The 18,509-nt window shown below is 36.1% G+C and overlaps 1 protein-coding gene and 1 pseudogene across 5 annotated transcripts in view; both read right to left on the bottom strand.

Moving 5' to 3' along the window:
* Positions 1–5,331, bottom strand: part of KIAA1109 (KIAA1109 ortholog) — a 220,928-nt gene extending 215,597 nt beyond the window's left edge. For 3 of the 5 annotated variants that reach the window (XM_045083613.1, XM_045083614.1, XM_004747974.3), the window contains exons 1-2: positions 5,070–5,330; positions 3,268–3,353 (exon numbers count right to left, since the gene is read on the bottom strand). The gene's annotated coding sequence lies outside the window, so the exon portion shown is untranslated. The other 2 variants (XM_013053923.2, XM_045083612.1) reach the window with 2 other exon arrangements.
* Positions 5,332–17,345: 12,014 nt separating this feature from the next.
* Positions 17,346–18,126, bottom strand: LOC101674877 (annotated as a pseudogene).
* Between the last annotated feature and the right edge of the window lie 383 nt (positions 18,127–18,509).

Genomic DNA, 18,509 nt, shown 5'->3' with positions numbered 1-18,509 from the left:
AACTTAATTTCCTTAACACTTTTGGTCAGGGTAGCAACTTTGTACACATCAAACAAAAATATATAATGTCCTATTCTGTTCATTTAAACAAACAAGATAAATAATTATCCTCTTGTGACAAACCAGAAATCCAAAAACTCCTCTCTACCTAAAAAGAGTCACTCCAGGTCCCTTCTAGTCCCAGAATTCTATGTGCAACAAACACAATTCATTAATAACTAACTCTAAAATCCAACAGAATTAAGTGGTAAAATAACATTCTACCAGAAATAACAGAAATCATCTGGTACCCTAGAACTAGAGTAGTCTTTAAAGCCAGATTTGAAATGGAAAGCTGACTCTATCCCTTTAATTCCTTCCTTAGCCATGATATAGCTTGAGCAAGTTACTACATCTCAGAGCCTGTTTCCACATGGCCATCTCTTTCTTGAAGAGATGCTGAAGGCACTAAAAACACAAAGCAAACATAAAACTCACAGTACAGTACTTGACAAGAAACACATTACAAAAGTGATAGCTAACCTGTTATTAATGTTCTTTTAAAGAAATTGAGCTCAACAAAAAAGGTGAAAGCTAAAAAAATAAAAAATTAAAAAATAAAATGCATACCAATAAACAATGACTAAACTGCACCTCATTCCTTACAATATACAAGAAAAAATATATGTATTTATCTAAATAACAGAATTTTATAATTAGTTGGCATAAATAACAATCAAAAAGTATTAAGTCAATATGAATAATACAGTTCTACAAATACCAGTGAGCATGTTTCTTAGAAGCAGATTATATACCAAAAGACAATAGTCAACAGGCAAACTGTTGCTAAAGAAATATTTAGATATGATGAGTGACAATCCAAACACTACAAATCTGCAAACTAAATAAATGCACTTTTTAACATCGTAATCTATGCAACAAAAATGGTTCCTTATACTATGCATGGAAGTATTTTCAACATCTATGTAATCATATCATTCAATAAAAATGTTGCACTTTAGAAAACCTGACTTCTATAACCAGAAATTTAGGCTGATTTTCCTAAATACTTATTAAAAGCAAAAGCGAAACAAAACGAATCTCTTTAAAAAATCTCCAGAAAACATATCTATGAATAGGGTAAAAAGAACTGACTTCAACTTCCAAATCTAGAAGAAACCATGATTTTTAAATATAACCCACTTTTAATAGTCCACCAGAACTAATAACTACCTTCAACATATTCCTTGATATGGTCAGTTATGCAAAGAGATCAACAGTAACTGCTGTGTGAAAGGTTTAATCCTCCAACTTCTACATCCCATACACTGGTTATGGGGTTTTGTCTTTGTTTTTTGTACTGACTAGTGAATACACTCTGCAAGTTTTCTTTAATTCTTTTAATCAAGAATTCAACATATCACTTTTCATTTTGATTAAAAATACACCAGAAGGTATAACAGTAAAAAGCATCAAAAAGTAAAATTCTATAGGATTTTTGTAATAAAACTATTTCCATTTTCCTGTCTGGCCCTCAAACTTCTATCATCTACCTTACTCACATCAGTCAGAAAACCCTCCCAAATACATGTTCAAACTACTTACCCAACAAAATAGGGTCATTGGATGTGGGGAGAAGGAGAAAGAAACTGGCCACCTGTGTTTACCAACACTCTCATCATATCAAGTACAAAGAAAATATTTTTGAATAGCATGTTGCTACCCAAAGAGCCCACAAGATCCATTTAGTAGCCAATTTCTGTGAGCTGAGAATTGCTACAACTGAAAGTGAGCTTTCATGTATATGAAACAACAACAAAACAAGCTGCTTCAGGGACTTTTATGAGGATATGACTATACAATACTAGTGGTGATATCAGACACAGCATTTTAAATGGATATGAATAGGAAAAAATTGATATAGATAGAAACACACTTTACATATACATATAAAGTGACAAAGTACAATAAAATCAATAATCTAAAGTTTAAACTTTAAATATTTTGGTCAATGTTCTCCTACTCTTTGAAATATTCATTCCATGGTATTAAAAAATAATAAAAATATAGCTACCATAATGAGGACTATAACACTTATTCAATGCTTGCTATATGCTAGGTAATGTTCTAAACACTTTTTGTGTATTTACTCATCTAATCATCACAAATAACTACTCATTCACAATTCCCCATTTTACAGATGAGAAACTATGGCATTGAGAAGCTTGAGTACAAATACAGTTAAGACATGGCCTCAATAATTATCTCTTTGTTCTCAGTTTCTTTATATGAAAAATGAGTTCCTTCCTCCCAACTCGACATTTACAAGCTAATAAGAATGCTACCAAAATTCATATTTTGTTATAAAAAATTCATATTTTTTCCACTATGAAATTTTTTTCTCCTAAAAGGATCCTCCATTAAATCAAAGGTCAACAAGCACTTAAAAAAAAAAAAAAAATAACCTTAGGAGATAACACATCAAGTTATGGAGCCTGATTAGCAGCAAAGAAGGGCAAATTATAAAGTAAGCCAAATCTGACTTAACCATCTCCCCACTTTTCTAGAACTTTCTCTCACCTGGTCATAAAGGCTATATTTTTGTACTCTGAAAGAGCTTATTTGACCCTAAAGAATTTGACAATTGATAAAAGATGTACGGTAGTTTTATAATGTCCAAAAATTCTTTAATATTCTTCCCTTCAAGAGGTTGAACTTAATTAATTCCCCATTCAAGTGTGGGCTGGACTTAGTTGATATGGTTCTAAAAGAGGATGACAGAAGTAACGGTGTGTAACTAAGTCAAAAACGGCATCACAGCCTCCTCCTTGCTCTCTCTTAGATCATCTGCTCCAGGGAAAACCAGCTGCTTTAATTGTCAGTCAGGTATCAACAATTCAAAAGCCAGGTAAAATGAATGGCAAGTCGTGTTATACATCCCCCAAACCCCCACTCCTTCACCATTAATTAAGCCAATTAAAACACAACTGAAGCACAAAGTCAGATTTCTTCTATCACAGCTTTAATTGAAAATTAGATTTTTAAAAACTTAGCCAAGGGATGCCTGGGTGGCTCAGTCAGTTAAACAGCGGCCTTTGGCTCAGGTCATGATCCCAGCATCTTGGGATGGAATCCCACAACCAGCTTCTTGCTCCACAGGGAGCCTGCTTCTCCCTCTGCCTCTGCCTGCCACTCTGCCTGCCTGTGCTCTCCCTCTCTCTCTGACAAATAAATAAATAAAATCTTTTAAAAAATTAAAAAAAATTAAAACTTAGCAAAGATATTTACCCAATTTTTTTTCAGAGTCTGCAATGTTGTTCTTCTTCCTTCCTGATCTTCAGAAGGTCCACCTGCAGCATTTCATCTTAACAAACCTGAAAAAAATATTTAACCAATATACAAGGTAGTCTAGCTTTACCAGCATTTCCACCATTTCAGGTTAAATTATTTGATTACATGCGTGAGAATGCACACATGTGGAAAGTTGTTAATGTTACTCCAAAACTGCATTTCCTACTTTAAAGTTTCCAAACAAGAAATACTTTTAAATCTAGAATAAGAACACAGTTTCCAAACTACACCATTCTAAACGTTTCCAAACCATCACACCCATGGAAACAGCATGATTTGGGCAGTTAGAGGGTTGTCGAGGTTAAATCTTACCTTTAAAACATACTCAAGGGGCACCTGCGTGGCTCAGTCAGTTAACCATCTGACTCTTGGTTGTGGCTCAGGTCAGGATCTCAGTCTCATGAGATCAGCCCCACCATTGGGCTCCACACTCAGTCGGCTTGAGATGTTCTCTCTTCTGCCACACCCCCAGATGCGCTCTCTAAATAAATAAAATACTAAAACACACACACGCACACACACTCTCTCTCTCTCTCTCTGTCTCTCTCTACGTGTGGCTTTGAAAAGGTTGTTCTCTCAAACTGTTGGGTCCTTGCTGTCAAGAATGATGCCTCAGTTCCCTTCCTATTCCAAGCAACTGGCACACTTTTCATCAAATGAAAACTACTTTGCAAACTCTTAAGATACTTGGGAGATGATAGGCATACTGATTAAGGGACTGTAAACTGGAGTCAGAGTGCTGGTTTAAATCACATCTCTTAACGTTGGACAAGTTGATTTTTAGGCCTGTGCGTTTATCTGTGAAGAAATTATAATAGGCTTTACATGATAGGAATGTTACGATGATTAAATGAGATATCATGCATATGAAATATGTACCACTCAACAATTATATAAGATAAATATTCTGGTTAATTCATCTATTTTTATATTTAATATTTACGGTTAATTTGGAATAAATAGGCTTCAATGCCATGCAGAGACGGAAAGCAGCAACATGAAACCAGTTGAAACTTAACTCACACAACTGGACAGTTAAAAAAAAAAAAAAAAGATTTCCTTTTGGAGGAAATTTACAAGAACTCTTTCCATTTAACAAGCGTCCCCAACTTTCTACTGTCAAAACTAAGGCCAATAGGAATGGGAATTAGGTGTGGGAGAGTGGGTGGAACACGATACTCTGCGGAAGGAAAATCAACTTCCCTTCACCTTCCTTTGACCAAAGAAGTTTCCGCTGAAATGTACTCTTCCATACTGCAGACTCGGCAAGCGCCAATGCTGAGTACAAAACACCCCACGCCTTAATTGGAAAGGGGAGTTCTAAGGCTCCACCGCCTTTGGTCAATCGAAACTACGTTAAGCAGCTCGGGTCTGAAGCATCCCAGAGCCGCTCCAAGGGCTAAAGCCGGAGCCTGCAGGTGCACTGACCTTCCCGCCCGCGGAGTCCACACACAAGCAAGTGGGCGCCGCCCACCCGCCTTATCACCATCTACAGAGGCCGCTCCGGTGTCCGCGCCCCCAGCAATCCGACTACGATGGCCCTTCCCGGCCTTCCCATTGACCTCCTGCACCAGGTCTACAGGTCCCGGTGCTGTATCAGAAACTAAGAAATGGGTCGACACCGCAACAGACAGCAGCGATGAAGCCAAACCTCCAGTCTCCCACCAGGCTGAGTTCCAGAGATGACGGAAAACTGCTGCTCACCCCAACCCTTGTCCAGTCCGACCCTGTCCCCTCACCTGGGCGAGCGCCGGGGCGGCCTGGAACCGCTCCGGCCTCTCTCCGAGCGACGCCAAAGGCCTCGCGCAGTGGCAGCAGCGCCGAGCCGGACCCGGCCCGCGAAGCTCTGCCGGTGCCCACGACCCTCTAACCCCGCCACCCCGGCCAGCTGCCACAGGTGCTGCCAGGGGCCCCTAGCCACTGACGCAGAGGGGCGGAGAAGGATGGGAGGGGTCCCAGCCACGGCCAGGCGCCACTGCGACTGCGCCAACTGGTGCGTCACACGTCACGACGCCGGCACGCCATCCAAGCCCCACCCAAGAATCTGCGGCGTCCCACCCCTTTCCTTTTCTCTCCTTCCCTCCCCCAGACCTTCCCGGGCTGGGGGTGGAGTCTGGGCCCTGAGGCTCAGGTCTGGGGCTGGCTTGAAAAAAATCACCCGCTTCTCCTGCGAAGGGAACGTCAGTGAACGCCTTCCTGAGGCCGGGAGACAGGGACGCACAGAAAAGAACAGAACGCAGACAAAAAGGAGAATCCGACTAATGCTATGAAGTGAAATGAATCCGCTAGGAATAGAGAGTAATACTTTTATGACCTTATCAATACATTGTATGTATTGAATGAAATGAAACTATATTGAATCAATCGAGTCTGTTATTGTTTTAATGAAAAGTGGTTTGATGCTCACCATTTTTAAAGAGAAAGACTTCATATTTTTTAGCGGGTGAACCAAGGCAAACGACTTTCTGGAGTTCGAGAATTATCTCAGATATATTGTGCATTTTTTATGTACAATTTGTAATAAGAAGAGGAAAGTGGATAACAGTCTTAGCTCTATGGAAGATTTGGGATTGCTCGGGACAGATGTGGACAACTAGAAATGCACACAGTGATATGGAAGCAATAGCAAAGAGAGTGTTAAGCATGGCCCAGACACTGTTTCAAGCACTTTTTATTGATTCATTTTAATCCTCCCCAAATCCTGGGAGATAGGTACTCTCATTATCTCTTCTATTCCCATTTCATAAATTAAAAACTAAGGTAAAGGAAGGTCAAATACCTTGCCAAACTGCACCTTAAATACTAAGGTACAGAGAGGTTAAATAACTTGGAAGGCTAGGGTTGAACCCAAGAAATGTGGCACCAAAGTTCACGCTCTTTAGCATTACTGTATACCTTATTCTCCCTTCTGACTTCCTTCCTGAGCTGAAGTACCGTACCATATCTCCTAACATTTTCAAGTGGGAGTTTTACTCTTACCTTTAAACAGATGTGAAACCAAATATAAAATAAATCCAGAAAAGATTAAACATATGACATACCATATTAACCTTTATTGCATATAAGGAAATAGAGGCCCTAGCAGAAGTGAGTTATGAAAGGACTGGATAAAAGCCAAAAAGAGAAAAACATGCACCTATTTTAGTTACTTCCACCTTCTACCAGGACACTCCTACCACCCTTACTTGAATTACCTCCTTAGAGTTTATTTCTCCATCTCTGCAAAGAAATTAATTTCAATAGTCTTTTTCGAAATCTGGAAGAATCCCAGTCATTCTCAATCTTTGTTCCCATATAAGACTCCAGGACCCCATATGAATTCAGGTTTGCCACAGCCAAACTACCAATTTTGCCCAAGAGAAAAACTGTCCCAGTATGAATTCTCTAGGAATCTAGAAATTACCTAGATGTGGTTCAGAATCCTCAGATAGAAAACTGAACTGAACTAAATTGCCCTGGAGCTAAGGGAAGGACAGAAGAAAGGAAAGGAAGAGATTAAAAGGAATAGATCTCTGGGGGCCTGGGTGGCTCAGTTGATTAAGCAGCTGCCTTTGGTTTAAGTCATGATCTCAGAGTCCCAGGATTGAGTCCCCCATGGGACTTGCACCTCCATGGGGAGTCTGCTTCTCCCTCTGACTTTCTCACCTCTCATGCGCGCTCTTTCTCAAATAAATAAATAAAATCTTTTAAAAAATAAAATAAAAGGAGTAGATCTCTAATGGCATAATTTTCGTCGCAATGAAACAATTATTTAAGAAAAACAGGGGTTACTTTCAAAATAATCAACAAAGGTAGCTACCAATTTAACCAAATTCACATTGATATTTTCACCATGAAAATATTTTACAGCAGAGTAAAATGAAATGCCCTTCAAAAACTAAATATATACTAAGAAATTTTTTTTCAGAAGTAACAGTTTATTTTACTCTACAAGAATACAAATATTATTATGTTAGTTAGGCACCATATAGTGAGTCATTAGTTTATGATGTAGTGTTCTAAGATTCATTGTTCTCATATAATCTATACTTTTAACATCCTCCCAATCAAAATGCCATCAGCATTTTTCAAAGCGCTGGAACAAACAATCCTAAAATTTGCATGGAACCAGAAAAGACCCCGAATCACCAAGGAAATGTTGAAAAAGAAAAACAAAACTGAAGGCATCATGTTGCTTGATTTCAACTTGCTGTGATCACCAAGACAGCATGGAACTGGCACAAAAACAGACACATGGACTAATGGAATAGAGAGTCCAGAAATGGACCCTCAACTCTATGGTCAAAGGATCTTTGACAAAGCAGGAAAAAATATCCAATGGAAAAAAGACTGTCTCTTCAATAAATGGTGCTGGAGAAATTGGACAGCTATATACATTAGAATGAAACTCAACCATTCACTTACACCGTACACAAAGATAAACTCAAATGGATGAAAGACCACAATGTGAGACACGAATCCATCAAAATCCTAGAGGAGAACATAGGCAGTAACCTCTTCAACATCAGCCACAGCAACTTCTTTCAAAACAGGTCTCCAAAGGAAAAGGAAACAAAAGTGAAAATGAATTTTTGGAACTTTACCAAGATAAAAGCCTTCTGCACAGCAAAGAAAACAGTCAATAAAACAAAGAGGCACAGAATGGGAGAAGATATTTGCAAATGACACTACAGCAAAAGGGCTGATATCCAAGATCTATAAAGAACTTCTCAAATCCAATACCCCAAAAAACAAATAAGTCAAAAAATGGGCAGAAGACATGAACAGACATTTCTCCAAATAAAATATACAAATGGCTAACAGACACATGAAAAAATGCTCATCATTATGCTAAGAAAATTTTTTAAAAATTAAATATATGTTAAGTTCTGGGCACTTGGCTAATGCCTTATGGATACTATTTCATTTAACTTGCACAAACCCATAATGTAAATACCAGTTGTGGATGAGGAAGTTTATAAAAGTTAAATAACTTGCCCAAGGTCACACAAGCTAGAAAATGGAACCAGAGCTTGAAACTCAAGTGAGTCTAACTCCAACACCTATTATCTTTCACTACTCCACAGTAGATCCAAGTTTAAAAAAAATTCTCAAATTATAGAACTATAAAACATAAAAATGTAAAACCACAACTACTTTATAGATAATTTTTAAAAAATATTAAAACAGCATACTATCTGTATTTTAAATGCATAAAGGAATTTACTGCCACCAAATTCAAGATGTTAAAGGTTTTTGAATGCTTAATTCAGGTTTTTATTTCTTTATCATCTAATAATTTCTTAAAACCTCAATGTCTCGATGTATAAACTTGACTGTTCCTCAAGTTGTTATATACTTTTTATAATACCAGGATACCAAGTCTGAAGTCATTTCTCACACTAAATTGTCATCATCATCAATAATATTCTTAAGTCCAGAAAAACAAAAAAAAAAACATATAGATTCCTGTATTATTTCAAAAGATACCTGCCAACTGAAATTATTTTTCTTTTCACTTACCACTAGCCGGCACAGGCCACAATTCAACCTTCTGTCATGCCACTAGTCTCCCAGGAGGCACCAATGTTAAAACAAACCAATGGGAGTTAGTTAAATATATTTTAGGAAAACCACAATTACCCACTTTAAAGCTGATAAAAAGTAAAAGGAGCTGAACATGCGTTTGGAAAGAGGAAATTTGTACATTTTTGGTTATACTAGAAGAACCCAGTATTCTAATAATGATTTGAACTTTAAAATAACATGTAATGGCCTACAATCAACAAGTAAAACCACCAACCCATGAGCAAAAGATATGAACAGACAGCTCACCTAAAAATAAATACAAGTGGGCTAAAACCATAGAAAAGATGTTCTTCGTTCTCATTAAAAGATAAAGACCAGTTAAAGCTGCAGTTGAGGTACCATCGCTTTTCTTTTTCAGGCAACAAAGTTCAAAAACATTTGATAACACAATATTAGAAAAGGCTTGGGGAAACAGAACCACCACCACCACCACCAGCCCCGACGTGTACATTGCTGGAGGGCGTTTGAATTGATTTGGCTTCAAAGGAGAGCAAAACTGTAATATCATCTTAAAGCTGTCAGTGCTCATATGTTTTGACCCAGCAATTCCACTTCCAGAAATGAATTGTATGGATATCTTCATACATGACCAAAATGTATAGGCTATCCATTGTTACACTGTTCATAAAAATAAAAGATTGTTAGCAACCTAATAAAGTTCAATTCAGAAGATTAGTTTAAAAATCATGGAACATCCATAGAGCTGCAAAAAAATATGGTAGCTATAAAAGCACTGATAGGAGATGATCTACAATGTATACTGTAGAAAAGTGAAGAGCAAAACATGTATGTGTACCTGTGGAAACTAATAACAGGTTCAAACCTGCAGATTTCACTTTATAAACACACTGCTCAAAAGACTAAACTGGACAAAAGTTAAAATTTCCAGTCAATAGCACATAGTATAAAATAGCCTTTGTATGCATATATATAGTATTATTTTTAGGCATAGGTTATATATGAAAAAATGATGAAGAAAAACTCGGTGGCTCAGTCGGTTAAGTGTCTGCCTTCGGCTCAGGTTGTGTCCTGGGTCAAGCCCCATATTGGGCTCATTACTCAGCTGGGAGCATACTTCTCCCTCTCCCTCTGCTGCTGCTCTCTCTCTCTATCTCTCTCTCAAATAAATAAATGTCTTTAAAAAGAAAGAAAGAAAAACTGGTATATACTACCATTGCAAAGGGGAATTAAGTGAATATCCTGGCCCAGTTTGAGTTTGTAGAAGGATTTCTTTTTTATTGTATATATTTTTTATAATATCTAAATTTTGTAATGGGTGCATGTTTTACCCAACATAAAATAAAACATTTCGGTGAAATATGACTATCTTTTTCTTGGGTTCTCCCATCAATTTTTGCTTTCTTCCCCTAGACCCAAGATGAAATTACATTTTTTATATTAGTTTGCTAAGGCTGCCATAACAAAATATCACAGAGTGGGTGACTTAACCAGCAGAAATTCATCTTCTAACAATTATGGAGACTTTAAGTCCAAGATCAAGACATCAGCAGGTAGATAAATGCCTTCTTGCTGTGTCCTCACATAGTTCTTTCTCTGTGCAAGCATGACCCTGGTGGCTCTCGGAGTGTCAAGGACAACAGTCACATATCAGGGCCCACCTTAATAACCTCATTTTACCTTAATCACCTCTTTAAAGTACTTATCTCCAAATATATAGTCACACTCCGAGATACTATGGGGGAAGGGGGAAGTTAAGGAGGCTTCAACATATGAATTATGAGGGGATACAATTCAATCCATAATATTTGACAAACATGATCTTTTCCTTGAACTAATCTCTTTTTCATTCTTCTACAGTTCTTTGAAATACACATTCCACATACCTTACTTTAAAACTCTGGTTGGGGCACCTGGGTGGTTCATTTGGTTGAGTGCCTGCTTTTGGCTCAGGTCATGATCTCAGGTCCCGGGATCGGGTCTTGCATCAGGCTCTCTGGTCAGAGGGGAGTCTACTTCTTGCTCTCCTTTTGCTCCTCTCCCTCTGCCCCTTCCCACCTGCCCTAGCTTGTGGTATCTCTCTTTCTTTCAAATAAATAAAATCTTAAAAAAAAAAAAAACTCTTACTGCCTTTATATTATATTTTAGTATCTTGTTCATTTTTTCTTATTCTTTTTTTAAAAGTATAAAATTTAAAAATTTTTATAAATTACATTTGATCTTGTGTGTGCTCCCAAAAAGGCCAAAGAGTAGAGATTTTTTCCCTCATCCCTTTGTATTGGTCAAACCCTCTCTTGGCATGTCCGCTTGCCTAAGTGACAATCTTATCTCTCTAATAAACTCTTTTTATTGCCTTTGTAGCTATAGTCTTTCTGCAATTCATTAATCATTTATCACCATATCTCAGTTCATCAGGTCAATGTGAAAAAATTATTTCGAAGTCTTCTTTAATTTGACTTTTCATGTCTCTATTTTTCTTCTTTACTTAAGTCAAGAAATATTTAGTATCTATATACCAGACACTGGACTAAGCCCTGGATATACATGCCTAATCAAGGCAGACACAGTCCTTGTCCTTGAAGAGCTGATAGTCAGTGGTAAAGATAGAGAATAATTCAAAAGCTAAATTCTAATCTAAATTCACTGCAGTCTAATAATTCCTGGTTATATTTTTCTTCCTCTAATCCATATTAAGCTCAATCCTTTTAATTGTACATGACAGAAAACTGATGTAAGTTGGCCTAAGTAAAGGAAATGTACTGGTCCTCATATGCTTTAGACACCAGAATTAGATTAACTTCAGGTCAGGCATGAAATTCCAAGCCATGTTTATCTCCAGGACCAGTCCGACTCTCTCAGAGAAGCCATTCACCATGTTAACTTTAATCTCATGATTCCCATGGAAGCAAGATAATGGCAGAGTTCTTGGTCCTATATCTTCCTCATTTTTTGATCCAGCAAGAGAGAGCAAGAGGCTGTTCTCAAGAAATCTCAACCAAAGTTTCCTTGTACCTCATTCACTGTTCTTGGGTCCCACACTTACCTCTAAAGGCAATGGGGATTGTGGTACTGTTGGCTGGCCTTGGCCATACACTCTACCCTAGAATCAGAGCTACTGCTAACTTCAAGCTACCATTACTTGATCAATAAAGATGTATCACAAAACTCAGTGAGAAGACAGCCAACTATGAATGAAGGAGCAGCCCTCAACAGACACTGAATCTGCCAATCTAGATCTTGGTTTTGTTAGCCTCCAGAACATTGAGAAATAAATATTTGTTGTATAAGCCACCCGCAACCCACACAAAAAGACTTTTCACACTGTTCACAATATTTTCCATTTTTTATGTTTCTAAATACCTTTTTGCCCTACTACTAGATTGAATTTCCTCAGGAATGTCTTCCATAGTTTTATAGTCAGGCCTAGCATTGTGTCTGGCATAAGGTAATCAATCAATAAATGGTTATTAAATAAATGAAGGAAAGAATAATTAGTTTAGGATAACAGAAATCTAGATAAAAGTAGACATGCTAAAGAGTATTTAAAAATCAGTAAATATCACACCCTTCATCTGAATGTGAAATTCCACACACATTATATCAAAATTCTATTTACTGAACAATACTTTAAAAATAAAGGTACCATTACCTAGTGTTCCAGGTTGTTGATACTTCTCAATTTGAAATATGATGCAAAGATCAAACAGCTACTAAATTTGAAGGACAATACATTTTCTACTAACACTACATATTCAAATTTGCTGAGTGACATCATCATAGTTGTTATAGTTATACATGCTGAGCACTTAGCATAGCCCAATATATCTTTCCTAAACATCATATATATATAAAATCATTTGTTTCTCTCACACGCACAAAATATATGGCCATCTAAAATCAGATAAAAAAAAAAAAAAAGCAGACGTCCTTCAGACAAATGTGGGACTAGGAGCCAGAGTTTCCTTCTAATGTATATAAATTTGTTTGGTCCAAATTAAAATCTTTCCTAATATAAAAATGTATAATATAAAAAGCGATGCCAAACTAACACCTAAATATGCCATGGTATTTATCTGTTGAAAACTGATTGAGTCAAGAAGCTTTCATATGAAGCCTTAAGTAGAAAATGTTGTAGTGATACAAATTTATTAAGAAATCCAAAGTATTGACATTGCATCAAAATTTATGAGAATGAAGATGGAAATGAAAATATCCATCTTTGCAGAGACTTTGGAATCTACTGGTAGAAATAAAACTCAAAGCCAGAGGGATACCTGAGTGATGCAGTGAAGTAAGCATTTGACTCTTGGTTTAGGCTCAGGTCCTGATCTCAGAGTCAGTTCAGCATGGAGTCTGCTTGAGATATTCTCTCTTCCTCCCTCTGCCCCGCCCTTTCATGCTCTCTCTCTCAAATAAATAAATCTTAAAACAAACAAACCTCAAAACCAAAGAGACACACTGTTTTCAATGCAAACTATTTATCACTTTCATTTCCTTGAAATGTTTTTTCTTCCCTTTCAGTGTCATTTCCTTCTTGTCTGAACAAAGTAACTTTCTGATATGGTTTCAAAAAGTAGCTACCTGTATCTGACTAAAAAGAAGTTGAACTAAAAATTATCTTCCTGAAAAAATTATCTTATAGAAGTATAGTATATACTACTTTCATTCTAACGACCTTTTGCACATATTTAAATCAATAGCCCAACTAAAAATAATGCTAAGGATTAGAGAAAAGAATTCTCAAAGTATGGATTACTGTAGTTCCTGAGTATTTTCTTATAGACAAGGAAATGGAAGCTGCACATTTCCTTCCCACCACTTAACATATGACAATAATAAAATGTGGTCATCAGAAATATTGAATTCTACAGTTACTTTTTTGGCATTTTCAATTGACACGTAACATTCTGTACATTTAAAGTGTACAACTTATTGATACATATACATATTGCAACATGATTACCCCTGTAGCTTTAGCTCACATCTCTATCCTGTTATAGATTTATTATTTCTTTTTTGTAGTGAGAACATTTAAGATCTGTTCTCATAGCTATTTGGAAGTACATAATACAATATCATTGACTATAATCCCTATCTACATTAGATATTGAGAACTTATTTAACTACTAGTTGCACTTAATTAATTGTTGCAACATTCTCCCCAACTACAATATGTAAATTAACTGTGATATTTGGAATTGGATCTCTACCTACATTCATTCATTTATCGAATTAATATTTATTAAGCATTACTGTATTTTTATTTAACAATTAAAGCACTATTGTAAGTGCTGGTTATACAATGCTGCACAAATCGTTTGCCTTCAGGGAAATTATATCCAGGAAGTGGAGACAAACCACATCCAAGTAAACAAACTAGTTTCAAATAGTGTATATAAGGTACGAGTACAAAGAAGGAAATCAAATAAGGGAATGTGGAAGAAAATGATTGGATTTAACTTTAAATGGGGTGATCAGAGAGAAGAACTAAGCAAACAAAAACTTACAGGTTGCCGCATCAATACCTATTTTCTGGTTTTAACAGTATAATATGGTCATGTAAGATGTTGTTAATGGGGAAGTTGGGTAAGAGGTACACAGAACTCTGTATTATTTTTGCAACTTCTTGCCTGTCGGACTATTTCAATATAAAAATTTAAAACTAATAAATAACTTACACATTGTGCAAACAACTATAAAGGAAAGAAAGGTGACAGTTAAGACTTTAGGAAGGGTAATCATGAAAGATAGCGCTGAGGAGGTGATTTTGAGCAGAGATCAGAAACATCAGAATAGTCTATAGAGAAGGAGAGGAGTAGCATTTCCAGCAGAATTCCTATAGCCTGCAGAGAGGCCCCAAGGCAAGAAAAAGTTGGCATGGGAAAGGAATTGATAGAAGATACAGTTGGAAGGAGGCATGGCAAAAAAGGGAGAGACTGAGACAGGAGAATATGGTTGATGAAGTAGAAGCCCTTGGGTGTTTTGTACTAGCTGGATTTTGTTCTTTCATTTTCAAGCCTCAAATCTACCATACAACCAATGTATGTTGTTAGAACAAATATTTATTCTAAGCTAAAACAAATACCTTGGCTATCACTACATTATCTATTCTACTATGTAAATTATTCATTTATGATCACATATACCAGTTCTCTACATACTTTAACATACATACAAAGTACCTAGGAATCTTTTTAAAAAAAAAAGATTCCGATTCAGGGTATGAGGTAGGATCTGAGATTCTGCATTTTCAACAAAATGCCAGATGATATTGCTGCTGCTGCTGTTGTTTCATGCAACAGACTTGGGTATCTAGGTTGTAGTGTGATAAGGAGTTTGGAATATATGCTAAATTCAGTGGGAAGCCATTGAAGGACTTTAAACGACACATAACCCAATTTTCTTTATACTGTACTTCCTTCCATAAGACTCATTATATTGTTGGCTCAGGCTCTTCTCTCTCTCCAGCCGATATTTAGTAAGAAGGCTGTTTCAAAGTTCCAAGTCATCTGCACGTTTCGGGTTCTTCTATGTATTATTCTCTTTGGGGCTTAAATCCAGTTAGTGAACTAGGTAGGTCAGGCCAGGTCCAGGTCAGTGGCCTTCAAAGACTCTTGCTCATGTGTTCCTAAAAGGTTTTGTAAGCAATACACCCCTACACACATTAATATCTTAAATTTTTCATAATAAATTTAAATCATTGTAAAGGATGCAATTTTCTATACTATCACAAATATTTTTTAAATAAAACTTTAGTAACACTCTTTTAAATGTATCTAATGGGACCTAAATACTATAGTTACTTATATCCACTATCATTAGTGGATAAATTAATACTGGACAAATAAAAATAATAATGGACAAATAATAAAATTAATAATGGACAGATTTTTCTTTAATAGCTGCAAATTATGATTTCTTTTTCTTTCTGAATTTGCAATTTCATCATATTTCCCCTGCAGAATGTTACTTTATATTTAATGTTTAAAAGCCTTTTATGGAGTGTTTCTCTTTCTTACCTGCAACAAATTACATAAATAAATATAAATTTAATTCCTAAAATTTTATGTAACCATAAAGTTTTAATAATTAACTTTCTCCTCTCTTGAATTCCCCCGTTGAGTTACAACTGCAGGTATTAATGAAAATCAATTAACCAAAATATTTATTTTATAAAATGTGATAATTATCATGTAATAAGTAAAACGTACTGGAAATCTATCTCTTATTGTGAAAAAAATGTGGTCTTTTTTCACCAATTAGTTAATAATGTATCTGTGGATGAATCCTACTGATTGCTTGAAAAGGGCCTATTTCTATTTGTTCATGTATATTGACATAGACTTTGAGAAACTAAACTTTGGTCAAATAAACAAGGAGATAGGGATGAAAGGAGTTTTATTACATCAGTATCTCTTAATTCTTTTAATTCCTTTAGAGTTACATGCCAAAATTTACATTATGATTTATTATATCAAAAATTATTTCTTTGATTAGGTCCCTATAATACTAAGAATTAGAAACCAATCAGAAATCTAAGTCACAAAATAATTTATTACCTAATTATTATTCATTTGTTGTTAGAGGAAATTTACCAAAACTTCTCAAGTGATATTAGCTATATATTCTTTTAACTTCAATGTTTTAATGTCATGAAATACAAGTACAAAACATTGTACGAGTGTGTGTTGTATTACATGAAGTTGGAATAATACATTTGTGTTTTTATCAAACTCTGTATCACCCAGTGCTAGCCACTGTACCAACAGCTTTCCACAGGGATTTTTCTATTCTTCCTGTAAGGTTTTATCATGAAGAAAAAAAGCTCACAAATCTTTTCAACCACTGTAGATTTGTATTTGTTAATATTCTTGTTCAGATGCTTTGGAAAACTGTTAAGAAATACAAAATTGCCATAGCCAACTGAGTAGCTAAAGTATGTTGTTATTTCATGTTGGCCAAAATCTCCCTTACGTCATCATTGCGAAGACACTGTGCCCTTCAATGGGGTAAGAAAAAGCATTGTCTCAATGGTTCTGTTACTGTTTAAGAAGGCAAATTACCATTTCTTGAAATGTACAGAATATTTTAATAGTTATTGGCTAAACTGTCATTCATGAAAATCCAGTTATATAAGACAAATAACAGCAACAGAGAGCCGTAAGTCCCCACATATACTAAAGAAAGCAAGTTTGGAAATATTTAAACTAACTGTTTTTCCCACCTCTACTCTGGTTTAACCACATCAAGTGAGAGTAACATGAGCCAGTAAAGAAAAGTGTCTAGAATTCAGCATCCATAGAATACCTCAGCCATTTCAGCTAAGACTTTTTAAATGACAAATCAAAAAAGATGATGAAAGTAGCATTTACTTTGTTGGAAATAAAAAAAATTAAAATCTGCTAATTTTATAAAATATTTGAAACTAATTTTGTTTTCATAATTAAATGATGTTTACCTTTTTTAAAGTTCTAATTATCATTCTTGCTGTTAAAAAAAATCAAAGTGATATCAACCTTTAGGGATAACCTTTGGGCTATTTAAAATAATGTTTGGAAAACTGAACATTTTTAATTGCCAGCATTATGCTTTGTTCTTTGTAGAATCATCTTTGTTTCTTCTTTTAATATCCCAATTATAAACCCCGGCCATACTTACTTCTGTGGTAGTTAATTGATATTGAAGAAAGTCAAGGTCTTCCTCAAGAGAATCAAGGTTCTTCATGGTAGTCAATAAATTCTTTCCCAACAATGTCTCATCTTCATCAATATCACAATATCACATTCAAGCATTACATTAAGCCCCAACCACAGACACATTTTATGAGTAGGAGGTTTGCAATACAAGTTATCCACTAGTAAGAATCTGGTTTCCAGTGCACTGGTGGGCTCTTTTTTTTCCTCCTACACATATTTTAGAATTTCAAAGTCTGCTTAATTTCAGGAATCTGACCTTTCAGCCTCCTTTTCTTTTGAGCAAGTTTGAGTTCCATAAACTTATACTTCTGGTATTGTTCATCCAGCTTCTTTTGTACTGCTTCTGCAGTCTCATTCTCAGGCTGTTTCATGAACATGGCCTCAGCAGTCCCTAGGTGGAGCTGCTTTTGGTTCCCTGCCGCCACTTCTCCTGAGCCATGGCTATCCTTGGTGGCCACCATCTTGGGGAAGCATTAACCATGTATTTTTTCACTTGAAGCCACCTGTTCCAGTCACAAAGGGAAAATTAAAATATTCCTAATTTTAGCATATTTTCTATACAATATGTTTGATAAAATGTTTTGTCATGTCACTTGTTTTAAATGTTTCTTCAAGGGGCACCTGGGTGGCTCAGTATAAGCCTCTGCCTTATGCCCAGGTCATGATCTTGGGGTCCTGAGATCGAGCCCCACATCCGGCTCTCTGCTCAGCAGGAAGCCTGCTTCCCCCTCTCTCTCTCTGCCTGCCTTTCTGCCTACTTGTCATCTCTGTCTGTCAAATAAATAAAATCTTTAAAAAAAATAATAAACGATAGCCTAGCTGGATATAGTATTCTTGGCTGCATGTTTTTCTCGTTTAGTGCTCTGAAAATATCATGCCAGCTCTTTCTGGCCTGCCAGGTCTCTGTGGATAAGTCAGCTGCCAATCTAATATTTTTACCATTGTATGTTACAGACT

This window comes from Mustela putorius, unplaced genomic scaffold (genome assembly GCF_011764305.1).
Source record: "Mustela putorius furo isolate JIRA1106 unplaced genomic scaffold, ASM1176430v1.1 tig00000721_pilon_pilon_pilon, whole genome shotgun sequence".
In the NCBI taxonomy this organism is placed as follows: Eukaryota; Metazoa; Chordata; class Mammalia; order Carnivora; family Mustelidae; genus Mustela; species Mustela putorius.
This window is presented reverse-complemented; position numbering and strand designations above follow the sequence as displayed.